The 15,996-nt window shown below is 39.7% G+C and overlaps 1 pseudogene; it reads left to right on the top strand.

Moving 5' to 3' along the window:
* Nucleotides 1–13,763: 13,763 nt before the first annotated feature.
* LOC148130418 (uncharacterized) lies at nt 13,764–15,141 on the top strand (annotated as a pseudogene).
* The last annotated feature ends 855 nt before the right edge of the window (nt 15,142–15,996 follow it).

The following is a 15,996-nucleotide window of genomic DNA, read 5'->3' as shown; positions in this document are numbered from 1 at the left end:
TACCGATCAGATCGTGAAAATCGTCGAGGAGGTGGTGTTGCTATCTTCTATAAAAAATCCTTACATCTAAAAATATCCAAGTTACCCAGGAGTTTGCCCTTCCTGAAACCATCATCTGTGAACTATCCTTAAATATCACAATTCGATTCTTACTATGTTATAGAGCACCTGATTATGACATTGAACATGTAAACAAGCTAAATACATTACTAACATGGGCTGCATCCTGCCCATACCCTCTTATCTTTCTTGGTGATTTCAATCTACCTCATATTGACTGGACCCTAAATGATTGTACAACTGAAATCATACACACAACCTTCTACAATGCTATTACAAATCTGGGACTGGAACAACTAGTAACCAACAACACTAGACTAAACAACTGCCTCGATCTCATCTTCTGCAATAGTTTGAATTTAATTTACGGAATACAAACTAAAGAACCCTTTTCCAGTAGTGACCACAATATGATTGACTTTTGTCTCAACATACGTCCACACAAAAATCACCACAATGATGTAATCCCCAATTGTAACTTCAAAAAAGGCAACTATGATCTTATAGACAACGATCTCTCATCCCTGGATTGGCAATCTCTATTCACTGGATGCAATACTGTTGAAGACCATTACAACATATTTTTACTTGAAGTCAAAAGAGTCATCGAACTATATGTACCAACAACAACTCCCAAAACAAAACAAAAAAGCAGATTACCCATAACAATAAGGAAACTTCAATCCAAAAAGAGATCACTCTGGCGGAAAAACAAATCTGGTCACGCTGCCAATTTCAAAAACCGATACAAAAATTTATGCCACCAGATAAAGACCGAATGCACCAATTATCACATTAAACAAGAGGAAAACCTTCTAAGCACCAATTCCACCCGTGCTTTTTACAATTTTGTAAACAACAAACTAAAGACTCAAGGTCCATCCCTCCCATGATAGGACCATATGGTAAAGACTGCAACGATGACACCATTAAAGCCAACATCTTTAACACATTCTTCGGCTCAGTATTTGTAAACAGCAATGGATCATGCCCAGTATTTCCTAGCCGTACCACAGATAACAACAATGATCTAATACATATCGATTTCACAGAAGACAATGTTGAAAAAGCACTACGCAATCTAAAACCATCCCTATCTATTGGACCGGATGGAATATGTGCCTACTTCTTAAAAAAAAGCTATCCACTGCCATAGCCAAACCTCTAAGCATAATCTTTGAAAAATCTTTCAGGACCAGCTCCTTGCCTAACCTATGGTCACAAGCCACAGTCATCCCCATCTTCAAAAGGGAGACCCAAGCCTAGTTGAAAATTACAGGCCAATCTCCTTATGCTGCGTCACCTGTAAAGTCATGGAATAAATTATTAACCAATCCATCATCCTCCACTTAGAGACAAATAACCTACTCTCCAATAAACAATTTGGTTTCAGAAAAAAACTATCCTGTAATCTGCAACTCTTACACTGCAAAAACATATGGACGACACAACTCGACCAGGGCAAAGCAATAGACGCAATCTACATAGACTTCTGTAAAGCCTTTGATTCAGTGGTACACGACAAACTACTCCTAAAAATAAAATCCTATGGTATCTCTGGACAACTGAATAACTGATAGAAGCATTCCTGTCAAACAGACAACAAATGGTCAAAATTGGGAGCGTCCTATCAAATCCAGTACCTGTCAATAGTGGTGTCCCCCAAGGCAGTGTTCTAGGACCAACTCTCTTCATACTCTACATAAATGACCTCTGTGATCATATTAAGAGCAATTGCGTTCTCTTCGCTGATAATGTAAAGCTGTTCAATACCACAGACAATACTGCTACCCTACAAAAAGATCTTGACTATGTATCAGAATGGTCAAACAAATGGCAACTTCAAATCTCAACAAATAAATGCTCTGTCTGTGGCAAAAAAATCAGAAAATAAAATACAAGCTGAATAGTCAAGATCTTGTTGATGACCCAAGCTCTGTAAAGGACCTTGGAATACTCACCTCTAATGATCTAAGTGCTAGAGCCCACTGCAACTACATAGCCAAAAAGGCATTAAGAGTTGTTAACCTGATCCTACGTAGCTTTTTCTCTGGTAATATCACACTACTAACCAGAGCATACAAAACATTTGCTAGACCAATACTCGAATACAGTTCATCAGTCTGGAACCCACATTACGTATCTGATATTAGCACAATTGAGAAAGTCCAGAAATATTTCACAAGAAGAGTTCTCCACTCCTCTACTCGTTGTAGAATACCTTATGCCACCAGACTTGAAATTCTAGAACTAGAAAACCTTGAATTACGCCGTCTTCGGTCTGACTTAAACATGGTATATAAAATCATACATTGCAATGTCCTACCTGTCAATGAATACTTCAGCTTCAACCATAACAACACAAGAGCACACAATAGATACAAACTCAAAGTTAACCGCACCAAACTTGATTGCAGGAAATACGACTTCAGCAATAGAGTGGTCAATGTCTGGAATACTCTACCCGACTCTGTAGTTTCTTCCCAAACCCCAAAAATTTAACCTTAGACTGTCTACTATTGACCTCACCCCTTTCCTAAGAGGTCTGTAGGGGCGTGCATAAGCGCACCAACGTGCCTACCGTCCCTGTCCTATTGTTTCTCTTATTCTTCTTTTATTTTTCTTATATGTACCCATTTCATGTATTCACAACTATGTATACACTTATACTTATTATCTTGTAAACAATTGGCAAATCAAATAAATAAATAAAAATAAATAAATAAATAAATGACTTCCTGTAAACCTCCTTTTACAGCTTGAGCACAATTGAGCCCAACATTTTTGTTGCTGAGACATTTGTTAAGTGAGTTTTCCTCATTTTATTTATTTTCTTGTCACAGTTGTTAAATGAGTCATTGCAGTTGTTAAGTTAGTAACATCTGGCTTCCCCATTCACAAAAGCTGATCACACGACCCTAGGACACTGCAACTGTCATAAATATTAATCAGTTGTCAAGCATCTGGATTTTGAGCACAGGAACATAGGAATGCTGTAATTGTCATAAGTGTGAAAAATGGTCATTTTGGTTATCAGTGCCATTGTGATTTTGAATGGTCACTAAATAGCAATAGAATGTAGACTTATGTACCATTTCATAGTGCTTTCTAGCCCTCTCTAAGCGGTTAACAAAATCAGAATATTGCCCCCAACAATCTGGATCTTCATTTTACCAACCTTGGAAGGATGGAAGGCTGAGTCAACCTTGAGCTGGTGAGGATTGAACTCCTGGCAATAAATTAGCCTGCAAATACTGTATTCCAACTGCTGCATCACCACAGTTCCTGCTGCTATACGTCTACCTATATTTTTCACTAATGGGTATTAATTCTAAACTTTCGTGTAAATTTTCATAAATCAATATTTGAACTTGGCACTCTTGATATGTGTTACAACTCACAGACTCCCCAGCCAACATCCTGTACCTCTTGTTTTTTTTTTTTTTAAAGCATCCCAACTTCCAAAATCAATGCATTTCCATATGGCTCATCATGTCTCCAGCTGTGGAACTGTTATGCGTATATATAAATCACCCTGTAAAATCTTCTCTTATTGTGTATTTAGGTAAAATTTCAAAAACTTCCCAGTCAATATATGAGCAATAGGTAAAGCCCAGGCAAAATTAATTAACCAAATTAACTAAAAAGCCACACAGCATGTAGAATGTTATGTAGAAGTAACAACTGAAACCGAGAATATTTAACTCTAGTCCTCAAAAATAGCTTGAAGAGAATAGCCAAATTCATCAAATCTCATGATAGAAACTCTTTGGCAGATTGGCTTTGGCATTCGAAGATTCAGTGTAGATATACTGAAAAGAGGTGTAATTAAAGAAAAAATAATTAATGATGATATTATATATAGATTTTAATTGCCAGATGGACTGTGACAGATGGCCTTTTTAGTGTTAACTATGTTTCTTGCAAAAATTATTGGACTAGATTAATATTAATCTGGTATACTTCAGAAAGATGCTTTTTTCTTTCTTTTTTAAAGAAAGAATCAGTCACCAAAACTTAATGTAGATTAGTTATGCCCTAACTGTTAAGTGGTCCTGAGTGCCCACTCTTCTTTCTTTATAAATATACCACTTCACTGTGCTACAGAAAATCTAGTTTAATAATGCTGGAAGTAGAAGACACAGATTAATTAATTGCTCCATTTGAAAGTTCAATGTTTCTGCATACAACAATCTATTTGTAATTCTTATAGGCTAATGATCTTCCATATGTGTGAACTACAGCTTCCAACATTCCCAGCCAATATGGCCAACAATTAAAAAGATATTGAAAATTGACTCTTAACTTCCAAATAAAATATAATTGAGCTATTTTTTTTTAAAAAAAAAAAACTGATGTTCAAGATTATAAAGGTGTGATCTATGAGAATTTTCCATGTTGCAATATGAGTTCTTCCTCAGGCAATAAATACAATTCTCTACAGTAAAGTTTCTAGTATAAACCTTAAAGTATATGTAGTTGGATACTCATGTTTTTCCCAAAATAAGAGCCTGTCTTATATTTTTTTGCCACCAAAAAAGGCACCAGGTCTTATTTTTGGGGGTATCCACTGACTCACTTCACCTGCGTGTATCGCCCCTGGCCTCTTTTTTGCTATCAGAGGCCTTCAGGAACTTCTTTGTCCACAAAGCCAGCAAGGCTTTCCTGAAGGCCTCTGCAGCTGATAACAGAGTTCCCGATCTATCCAGAGCTCTGTTATCAGCTACAGAGGCCTTCAGGAAAGCCTTGCCGTCTGCAGAAGAAATGGGCTGAGGTGTGCAAAGTCTGGCTGCAACTATCCAAGAGTAATTAGCTCCCACCTCCATCCCCACTCTAGCTTAATTTTTACCTGTACACTCTGGAGTAGGTGGGATCTTAATTAGGGCTTATTTGGGGGGATAGGGCTTATATTGGGCGCACATGTAAAAATCAAGCTAGGACTTACTTTCTGAGTAGGTTGTATTTTGGGGGAAACACGGTAGGTAAAATAACTCATGATTAAGAATGTGTGTGTTTGTGTATGTGTGTATGTGAAGCATAATTAAAGGTACCATACTTAACTAGTTAGTATATGTTTATATAGAATAAAGCAAAGCCAATAAAACATGAATACTTACAAAACATAAGCATAATGTGACATGTTCTCCCAAAGGCCTTATGAAACAACTGTCTATAATTGTTTGCACAAGGCCAAAAATAAAAATGCCAATCTAATTGTAAGGAGAATTTTCCATATCATGGTACTGCACATAAACACACACACACACACACATACACACACACACACACACACAAAAGACTGCTGGCAGGAAACCTTTACTGAAAGAGTTGGGTGGGCCACTTCTAAGCATAGGAATTCCAATTTGTACTTTATATGTACTTTATAAATTACAAGCAGAACTGAATTATTCTTGAAAACATAATGGTAATTAATGTAGTAACCATGAGATGTATGTTTTATGAGTACAGTGATATTGTGTGAGCTGCCACATTTTGCACCAGTTACAATTTCTGATCATCAGTAGCAGACACAGAGTATGTTATAGTAATTGGTCATAAGAATGACCTTTTCTTCATAAACTCCATCTTCCTTGGTTAAGTAACGGTCTATTTCTGCACACTAGCATATCTCAGCAGAAACCATGTATCATCTCTTCTAGCAGTTTCATTCAAATGTTAAACTGTTCATTTTCTCACTAGCAGCATTTTTTTTCCTAATTAGCCAGGTAAAGTTACAATAAGCCTTTTTTCTTTAATAGAGTGAAAAATATGCAAAAGTGTTAGGTTGAATTAGATGTAAAACAACTTGGTGCCACTGAGACACCTTTAAGATGTATTCAAAGCATAGGAAATATTATTTAACACTAACTGGGTTTAAAATCGATAAAAAGAAACCCCAATTATATTTAAAAGAATAAATACAATAAAAAGGGAGCTAAGAAGTGGATAACTGCAATAAAAAAAATTATAACTTACATAAATAATGATAACACTTGGCTTCAATAATGAAAAGTAGCGTACATGATGTTTTTGCAAGTGCAAAAAAGCCAATTTAATTGTATGTAGAGAGTAAAACAATGGAGAGGAATAAGCATAAAAAGAAAGCCTTTCAGAGAAAGACAGAGAAAATTGATAACACAGTTAGGAAAATTGGCCATAAAAGCCAGCTGCAATATTAAATGTTTGTACTCCAGATGTGTTTATAGACATTAGGAGATGATCATGATGGTTCTCTTATAGGCAGCAACAATCAAAATTAGGCACTAATGAGAAATCATAAGTTCATTTGGTGAGAAGCAAGCCTCGGGTGCATTATCCAGCCTATGGTGGATCTGAAAACCCCACTGACAGATGTACAAGTCATCTGTGCCTTATTTATTATCAACATTCATATTTCCTCAGCCAATCCTGGCAGCTTGGCCTATTCCAAACTCATCCTAGATTTTGTTTCTCAAAACAAATTGTGTTTCATTATTTCTCTCTTGTTCTAAAAAGAAAATAACAAGGAGGGACTTCTAGCCTTTCAACATCACCATTCTACAGTCTCTGCAGTAAATGTAGCAGAATCCAGTGGACTCACTTCACAAGTGAAAATCTATTGCTGATTTTAAATAGGATTTCTACTTGCAGCTTATTCCCCAAAAAATAAATCATAAAACTGCATTTTGCCTCCCCCCTTAAATTACATAATGTGAGGGAATATACTTAAATATTGGTCTCTTCCATTGGATTGCAAGAGTTTTCCAAGCCAGACCAAATATTCCTCCCCTCCACCCCAGTAAGCCTTTACATTTTAGTATGGCAAAACTTGACCCCCTAAAGCAACTGCTAGAGTAGCCCCACGTGAAAAGATCCAAATTGACTGAACTCATCTTTAATTTTCCCAGGTCTGTCCTATATCATCTTTCTTAAAGGTATGGGTAGTCCTCAAATTATAACAGTTCCTTTAGTGACTGTTTAATGTTACAATGGCACTGAAAAAAGTGACTTACCATTGCAGCATTCCCATGGTTACATAATCAGAATTCAGATGCTTGGCAACTGGTTTGTGTTTATGATGGTCGTAGTGTCCTAGGATCATGTGATCAGTTTTTGCGACCTTCTAACAAGCAAAGCCAATGCGGAAGCTAGATTCACTTAACAACTGCAATGATTCACCTAACAACTGTGGCAAGAAAGGTCATAAAATGGGCAAAACTCACGTAACAAATGTCTCACTTAGAAACATATATTTTGGGATCAATTGTAGTTGCAAATTGAGGACTATCTATATCTGGTGACATAAGTAGTAAAACTTAGTGCATTTAACATTCAAATCATTGGAAAATTGATTAAAGCTGCTAATTTTTCTGATTGCTGGCTAGTTCTATGATATTAGAGTTGGAATACTTTGCTTTATAGTGACTAATAAAAGCCAATCTCCCCCAAAGTGGCTGCTCTCTTTCATGTTCTATAAAATTGAGAATAGAGTTCAAGAGAGAAAAGAGAATGAAAGAGGAAAATAGACAATAAGACAATGGTGGTATGGGCAAAAAACATTGGACACAATATAGATTTGGAACATTGGGAAAAAACTGTGGTGATTAAATTACAAATTAACTATGTCCACAGCATACTGGGAAATTCTATATAAAATGTTTATAGTGGCATCTTCCTCCTGCTAGACTAGCAAAAATGTTCAACCTAAGCCCAAGCTGTTGGAAGTGTAAAAAGGAAAAAGGTACATATTTTCATATGTGATGGACCTGCCCAGAAGTCAAAAAATATTGGAATATAATTTGATTGTGGCTAGAAGAAATAACAAAACAGAAAATTGAACCCAAACCAGAACTATTTCTATTAGGCATAATATCAGAAAAATATAATAAAAAAATAAATATACACTGCTCAAAAAAAATAAAGGGAACACAAAAATAAGACATCCTAGACCTGAATGAATGAAATATTCTTATTAAATACTTTGTTCATTACATAGTTGAATGTGCTGGCAGCAAAATCACACAAAAATTATCAACGTAAATCAAATTTAGCAACCCATCGAGGTCTGGATTTGGAGTTACACTCAAAATTAAAGTGAAAAAAAAAACACTACAGGCTGATCCAACTTTGATGTAATGTCCTTGAGGCTCAGTAGTGTGTGTGGCCTCCACGTGCCTGTACGACCTCCCTACAATGCCTGGGCATGCTCCTAATGCGGTGGCAGATGGTCTCCTGAGCAATCTTCTCCCACACCTGGACTAAAGCATCCCCCAACTCCTGGACAGTCTGTGGTGCAATGTGGCGTTGGTGGATGGAGTGAGACATGATGTCCCAGATGTGCTCAATTGGATTCAGGTCTGCGGAATGGGCAGGCCAGTCCATAACATCAATGCCTTCGTCTTGCAGGAACTGCTGACACACTCCAGCCACATGAGGTCCAGCATTGTCGTGCATTAGGAGGAACCCAGGGTCAACCGCACCAGCATATGGTCTCACAAGGGGTGTGAGGATCTCATCTCGGTACCTAATGGCAGTCAGGCTACTTCTGGCGAGCACATGGAGGGCTGTGCAGCCCCCTAAAGAAATGCCACCCCACACCATTACTGACCCACTGCCAAACCGGTCATGCTGGAGGAGGTTGCAGGCAGCAGAACGTTCTCCACGGTGTCTCCAGACCCTGTCACATCTGTCACATGTGCTCAGTGTGAACCTGCTTTCATCTGTGAAGAGCACAGGGTGCCAGTGGTGAATTTGGTGTTCTCTGGCAAATGCCACACGTCCTGTGGACATCGGGCCCTCATACCACCCTCATGGATTTTGTTTCTGACCGTTTGAGCAGCCACATGCATATCTGTGGCCCACTGGAGGTCATTTTGCAGGGCTCTGGCAGTGCTCCTCCTGTCCCTCCTTGCACAAAGGCGGAGGTAGCGGTCCTGATGCTGGGTTGTTGTCATCCTATGGCCTCCTCCACATCTCCTGATGTACTGGCCTGTCTCCTGGTAGTGCCTCCATGCTCTGGACACTACACTGACAGACGCAGCAAACCTTCTTGCCACAGCTCACATTGATGTGCCATCCTGGATGAGCTGCACTACCTGAGTCACTTGTGTGGGTTGTAGACTCCGTCTCATGCTACTAGAGTGAAAGCACCGCCAGCATTCAAAAGTGACCAAACCATCAGCCAGAAAGCATAAGAACTGAGAAGTGGTCCGTGGTCACCACCTGCAGAACCACTCCTTTATTGGGGATGTCTTGCTAACTGCCTATGCTTTCCACCTGTTGTCTATTCCATTTGCACAACAGCATGTGAAATTGATTGTCAATCAGCGTTGCTACCTAAGTGGACAGTTTGATTTCACAGAAGTGTGATTGACTTGGAGTTACATTGTGTTGTTTAAGTGTTCCCTTTATTTTTTTGAGCAGTGTATTATGCTGCATATCTTAACAGCTGCTAGGATTTCCTACACACAATTTTGGAAGCAGGAAAATGTACCATCAGAGGGTGTTGTTATAAAAAAAATTAGACTGTGCAGAGATGGACAGACTAACAATGAAATTAAGAGACAAAGAAGAGTTGATATATTATAATGTCTGGGATGCCTGGTATGAATGGTTTAAGAATAAAAAGAAATCAAAATGGCAATTAGGTAAAGCATAAGAAACTATGTAAATAGTTATATCTATATTCATATCTATCTATATTTATTTATATATTAAGTTGAAATTGTATAGTGAAAGAAATGTGTATATAGAAAGATAAGGAAATGTAAAAGATGTCTTGATGTTGATATAATGATGTATAAAGTTTTATTTTGTGTTTTTAAATTTTGAAAACTAAATCAAATTTGTTTTAAGAAAAAGGAAAAGGGAAAAACAAGCAGTGACAGCAAGAGCAAGGTGAAGACTGCTATCAACTATTCTGCAATCAGCTTTGATCATACGCTGAAAGCCAGATTATTATTCAATCAGCTAATTGCTTGCCGAATTAGGCAGACTGTATTTTTTTTAAAAAAAAATTGGCAACATGTGTGAGTTATTATTACTTTGACTTGACAGTCAAAAGATGTGTGATGTGTCAAAAGATTCAGACTGACTAGTGGTGGGATTATCATAGCCATATTTTATTAGGAAGCTCTTGGAAAAGGATTTTTTAAATCGTCCATGTTCCCAATTTATGACACATGGCAAATCAAGTGTAGGAGTCAGGTAGGGCGCTGATTTTTGTGACCTTCATAAATCAGGATTTCAGGTTAACTTTGGACATTCCTGTAACAGCAGGAGTAATGGACTGTTATCTAAGGATATGACAGTTGTGGTTTTAATATGTTTGATTTGTAGAAAATATTGCTATGTAAAAAATTTATATCCTTCTACTGTATATTTTTTACACTCTTTGAGTCATTTACACAATTCCTTCTATGAGCAAGTCAGAATGTATGATAGGAGACTAAAGGTCTTTTGATCAAGTTAATTCAATACTTAGTACTCAGTACTGAGCACCAGGAAACTGCAGACCAATTAGCTTGACATCAATACCTGGCAAAATGTTTTACAGCACTCTCTAAATGGTATACAAAATAAGCATATTGCCCTCAACAATCTGTGTCTTCATTTTACCAATCTCGGAAGGATGGAAGGGTAAATTAACCTTGAGCTATTCAGGATTGAATTCCTTGTTGTGGGCAGAATTAGCCTGCAATACTCCATTCTAACCACTGCGTCACCACGGCTCCTTGGAAAAGATAAGTAGAGATTTGTGAGCATCTAGAAATAAACAAGGTGATTACTAGAAGCCTGCATGGATGTTAAAAACAAGTAATGCCAAACAAACTTTATTGCCTTATTTTGATAAAGTGACTAAATTAGTAGATCAAGGAAATGTTCCAGGTATAATAGATTTAGATTTCAGTAAGGTATTTAATAAAGTGGACCACAGCCTACTTCTTGGTAAAATAGAACAATGTGGAATAGACAATACTACCACCAGATGGATATAAAGTTGACTGACCAACCACACTCATCATGTGGAATCATGAATCTACATAATGGGAAGCATTCAGTAGAGTACCTCAGAGATCTGTCTTGGTCTCAGTATTCTTCAACATCTTCATAAATAACCTAAAGAAGTTTGAAAGGGAATTCATGAAATTTGCAGATAATACCAAGCTGGGGGCAATCGCTAGTACTTTGAAAGATAGATTCAAAATTCAGAAGGATCTTCACAGACATGAGCATTGACCCCAAACCAACAAGATTCAGTTCAGAGATGAGAAAAGTAAGATCCTACATTTCGGCAGCAAAAACTAAGTGCACGGGTGCAGAAATAGGCAGTGCCTGGCTCAACAATCATGCCTATGAGAGGGATCTAGATGTTCTGGTGGATGATCACTTGACTATGAGCCAGCAGTTTGTTACAGCTGCCTAGAAAGCGAATCAATTCTAACCTGCATCAATAGAAGGCTAACATCAAGTTCATGAGAACTAATAGTACCATTCTATAATATACTAGTAAGACTACACTACTAGATGAAATGGGTGTGCATCAATCAACCAAACAAACAAACCATTTAATTCTGGTCTGCATGATACACAAAAGATGCTGAGGCCCTAGAAGGACTACACAGAAGAACAACAAAGATGGTGAGGAGTTTAAAGATTGTTTAAATTAGTTATGGAAAACTTTGGCATCATTTTTACTTATACAGCAATGAAAATGTGATTAATCTGTACAAAAAAAGATGCTTTTGAATCTTTTGATTTTGGTTTCATAGTCCTTAGTGGTGGACTGTATTGTATTTATTAGAAAGATGAATTACTGTCGGGATGATACTACTGTTTAGGCATCTGTCAGTATACAAAATCTGTTCATATTAGTACTTATAACCTAAAATAGTCCAGAGTTGTCACTTAGACAACCTGTCTTGTTTTCCTGAACTCTCCAGTCCTTTCTCATTCCAACAAAATATTTTTGTGTTTATTTCATATGTTTTTTTCTAATCTTCTATCTTTGTCTTTTTTATTTAAGTCTTTAGGAGGAGCAGTAGGTATTCACTATAAGAATAACAGAATAAAAGAGTTGGAAGTACTTTGGAAGTCTTCTAATACAACTGCCCTGCACAAGTGGAGATCCTATACCATTCTGGACAAATGGCCATCCAATCTGTTCTTAAAATCCTTCAATGTTGGAGTACCCACAACTTCTGAAGGCAAGCTATTTCATTGATTAATTATTCTCACTGTCAGGAAATTTCTCCTTAATTCTAGGTTGAATCTATCTTTGATAAATTTCCATCTGTTGCTTCTTGTCTTGCCCTTAAGTGATGATTACATGATGACCAAGACTATGTGAGGGTTAAATATCATTCTGTTATTTGGATGTAATTCTTTATTTCAGCTAATAAGTGATTCCTTCCATAAACCACTTTACATTAAAAAGTAGTTGTGTTAAATACCAAGAATTGATTTTTTTCCAATTTGTTATTGTATGCATGTGTGTGAATTTAGATACATGCACCTTCCAAATTTTCAACTCTTCCTTCAATTAAAAAGTGTTATTTTATAGCAGATCACAGTAAAAACATAATTTATCTTTCATTACATCCCATTGCAAATTCTAACTGGTACTGCCTCAACAGAAATAATAACCAAGCTGTTTATATTGTGCTGCATTTTCTCATTAATAAGAAGCCATTTCTTCAAGTTCTAATCTCTATTCATGTGTTATTGTAGTAATCATCATGAGAGTGGTCCAGATAACACACATTGCAGAAGAAAAACAATAGATGTACATTCATAAGCACAAAATCTTATTTCATTAGATCTTTTTGCTCAACATCTACATAAGCTGCACATATAATTTGAGTAAAAATTGTGAGGCTATGGTAACTACTATGATTGACTAAAACTTTCTACAATCTTAGGATACTATAGCAATAATATCAAGGGAACATCAAAATAGGCAAACTGACAGTCACAACATTGCAATTGAATGCTTACTTCTTTGTTCATTAATACAATGTAGTGTACACATACAAAACGTTCAGGATTTTGACTTTGATGCTGCAATTACCATCTTTTCTCCCCTATGGTCGCGGAACGGCATTTCTTTTCTGAGCCTGCAGTGCGTGGACCACTTCTGCCACACCTGTGCTGGCCAGGACATCACCACCTCTGCCGTCTCCATGCCTCCTGAACTGATGGACTTCATGGATGTGTTCAGTGAGAAGGAGGCAGACCGGGTATCCCCGCATCGGCCCTATGATTGCCCAGTGGACCTTCTGCCAAATGTACCACTGCCAAAGGGACATTTGTACTCCATGTCCGAGCCCGAGCTGGCCACACTACGGGACTTTTTGGACAAAAACTTGGCCTGAGGGTTCATCCAGCCTTCGTCGTCCCCTCTCTCAGCCACAGTCCTCTTTGACAAGAAGAAGACGGGAGACTTACGCTTGTGCTGTGATTACCACCGGCTAAACGCCATCATGGTGCGGAATAGCTACCCCTTGCCGCTCATTCTGGAGTTGTTGGAGAGGTTGCGGGAGGCCACTATCTTCACCAAGCTCGATCTTTGAGGGGCCTACAACCTGGTGCAGATGCGAGAGGGGGACGAATGGAAGACGACATTTGGCACCCGATACGGTCATTTTGAGTACACTGTGATGCCGGTTGGGTTGACCAACGCCCCCGCAGACTTCCAGCACCTGATGAATGATGTGTTTCGGGATATGCTAGATCGGTTCATGGTGGTGTACCTGAACGATATTCTGATGTATTCCGGGTCCAGGGACAGCCACCTTCAACACGTTCTTCTGGTCTTGCAATGCCTTCGGGAGCACCAACTTTATGCGAAGCTAGAGAAATGTTTCTTCTTCCAGACTTCCATTGAGTTCCTTGGGCACATCATCTCTCCCAAAGGCATCACCATGGACCCGTGTAAGGTGGAGGCCTTATGTAGTTGGGAACCCCCTCGTGGCGTGAAGGACATTCAACGCCTATTGGGGTTCTCTAACTATTACCGGACCTTCATCCTGGGTTTTGCCAAGCTGACGGGTCCAATAACCCACCTCCTTCGAAAGAAGGTCCCCTTCCAGTGGGGGCCCCCGCAGCAATAGGCTTTTGAGGCCCTCAAGAATGCTTTCGTCGCAGAACCCGTCCTGAGGCACCCTGATCCACGTCGTCCTTTTGTGGTGGAGACGGATGCATCCAACGTGGCTATTCGGGTGGTGTTGTTGCAAGCCCCGGTGGATAGCACCACTCTTTTTCCCTGTGCTTATTATTGCCGGAAACTCACTGCTTCCGAATGCAATTACACCATCTGGGGAAAAGAGTTGCTGGCTATCAAGGCTGCATTTGAGGCTTGGCAACATCATCTCGAGGGGGCCCGACACAAGGTGGAGGTCCAGATGGACCATTGGAATTTAGAACATTTGTCAACGGCAAGAAAGTTGAACCAGCGGCAGATTCAGTGGTCATTGTTTTTTGCCCGGTTCAACTTTTCTGTGACCTATATCCCCAGTGGTCACAATCGGAGGGCGTATGCCCTGTCCCGCAAACCCGAGTACCTTTGCCCCGAGGACCCCCTTCCTCTGCGGATGGTGCTGCCAGCATAATCCTTGGCCGCAGTCCAAGAACCGGTGGACTTGCGGACTCAGGTGTGAGAGGCACAGCGCCTAGATGCTTGGTTGCAGCAGAGGATGGGGGAGATTGGACCTGAATCCCCATGGACTTTGGAGGAGGGTTTACTCAAGCATCGGGGCTGGTTGTACATACCCACAGGGCCACTTCGAGCCCTTATTATGACTCAGTGTCACGACAACCCTGCAGCCGGCCATTTTGGGTTTTTTAAGACTCTCCATCTTGTAACGCGGACTTTTTTGTGGCCTCAAGTACAGCATGATGTCCATGCCCATGTCACGTCCTGTGTACCATGCAGGCAAGCGAAAACTGCGACGGGTGCGCCTCTTGGTCTCCTCCAACCTCTGCCGACTCCAGAAAAACCATGGGGAGCAATTTCCATGGACTTCTTGACTCATTTACCACTGTCCTCTGGATTTACAACTGTGCTGGTGGTGGTCGACATGTTGACAAAAATGGCCCACTTCATTCCGTGCCGTAAATTGCCAACGGCCCGTACAACTGCCCATTTGTTCTTGCAGCATGTTTTTTGTCTTCATGGTCTGCCAGACAGGGTAGTTTCTGACCGTGGTGTACAATTTACAGCCCAATTTTGGAAAAGCGTGATGACTGCGTTACAGGTGCAGGTGTGCTTGTCATTGGCGCACCATCCAGAGACTGATGGGGGGACAGAGAAGGTCATTGGCATTCTCAAGCAATACTTGTGTTGTTTTGTAAACCAGTGACAGAACAACTGGGCTGATTATCTCCTTCTGGTGGAGTTTGCATTCAACAACTCCCAGCACACCTCCACCCAAATGACACCATTTTATGCTAATGTGGGGTTACCATCTGCGGTTTTTCCCTTTGACACTATTAGATTCCCCTTTACCGAGACCCGGGAATTCCTTTCGGAACTTCACTCAGTTCAGCAGTTAGTTCGGCAGCAATTGATACAGGCCAAGGAAGATTACAAGTGGTTCGCAGATCGCTCTCGATGGGCAACGCCTCCGCTGGCTGTAGGAGACCATGTGTGGTTATCCACAAAACATCTTCAGGTTGACCGCCTGATAAAGAAACTGGACCATCGGTTCATCGGCCCATTTCCCATCGAGGCGGTCATCAACCCCATAGCCTATCGACTGACTCTACCACACTCCATGCAAATTCATCCAGTCTTCCACCATTCCCTTTTGGTCCCTGATGCACCTTCGTGTTATCTCCAATGTCCCACAGCTGTTGATCCACCACCTGTGCCCGGGGAAGATGGCACAGTAGAAGGCAAGGTGGTCAGCATTAGGGTTTCCCGCTGGCTGAAAGGGCGGTTCCAGTATTTGATCGAGA

The sequence above is a fragment of the Notechis scutatus genome, chromosome 5 (genome assembly GCF_049901735.1).
Source record: "Notechis scutatus isolate UNSWTSFEM ecotype Mainland chromosome 5, rNotScu1.2, whole genome shotgun sequence".
NCBI lineage: Eukaryota > Metazoa > Chordata > Lepidosauria > Squamata > Elapidae > Notechis > Notechis scutatus.
Note: the sequence above shows the minus strand (reverse complement) of the source record. Positions and strands in the feature narration are given on the sequence as shown.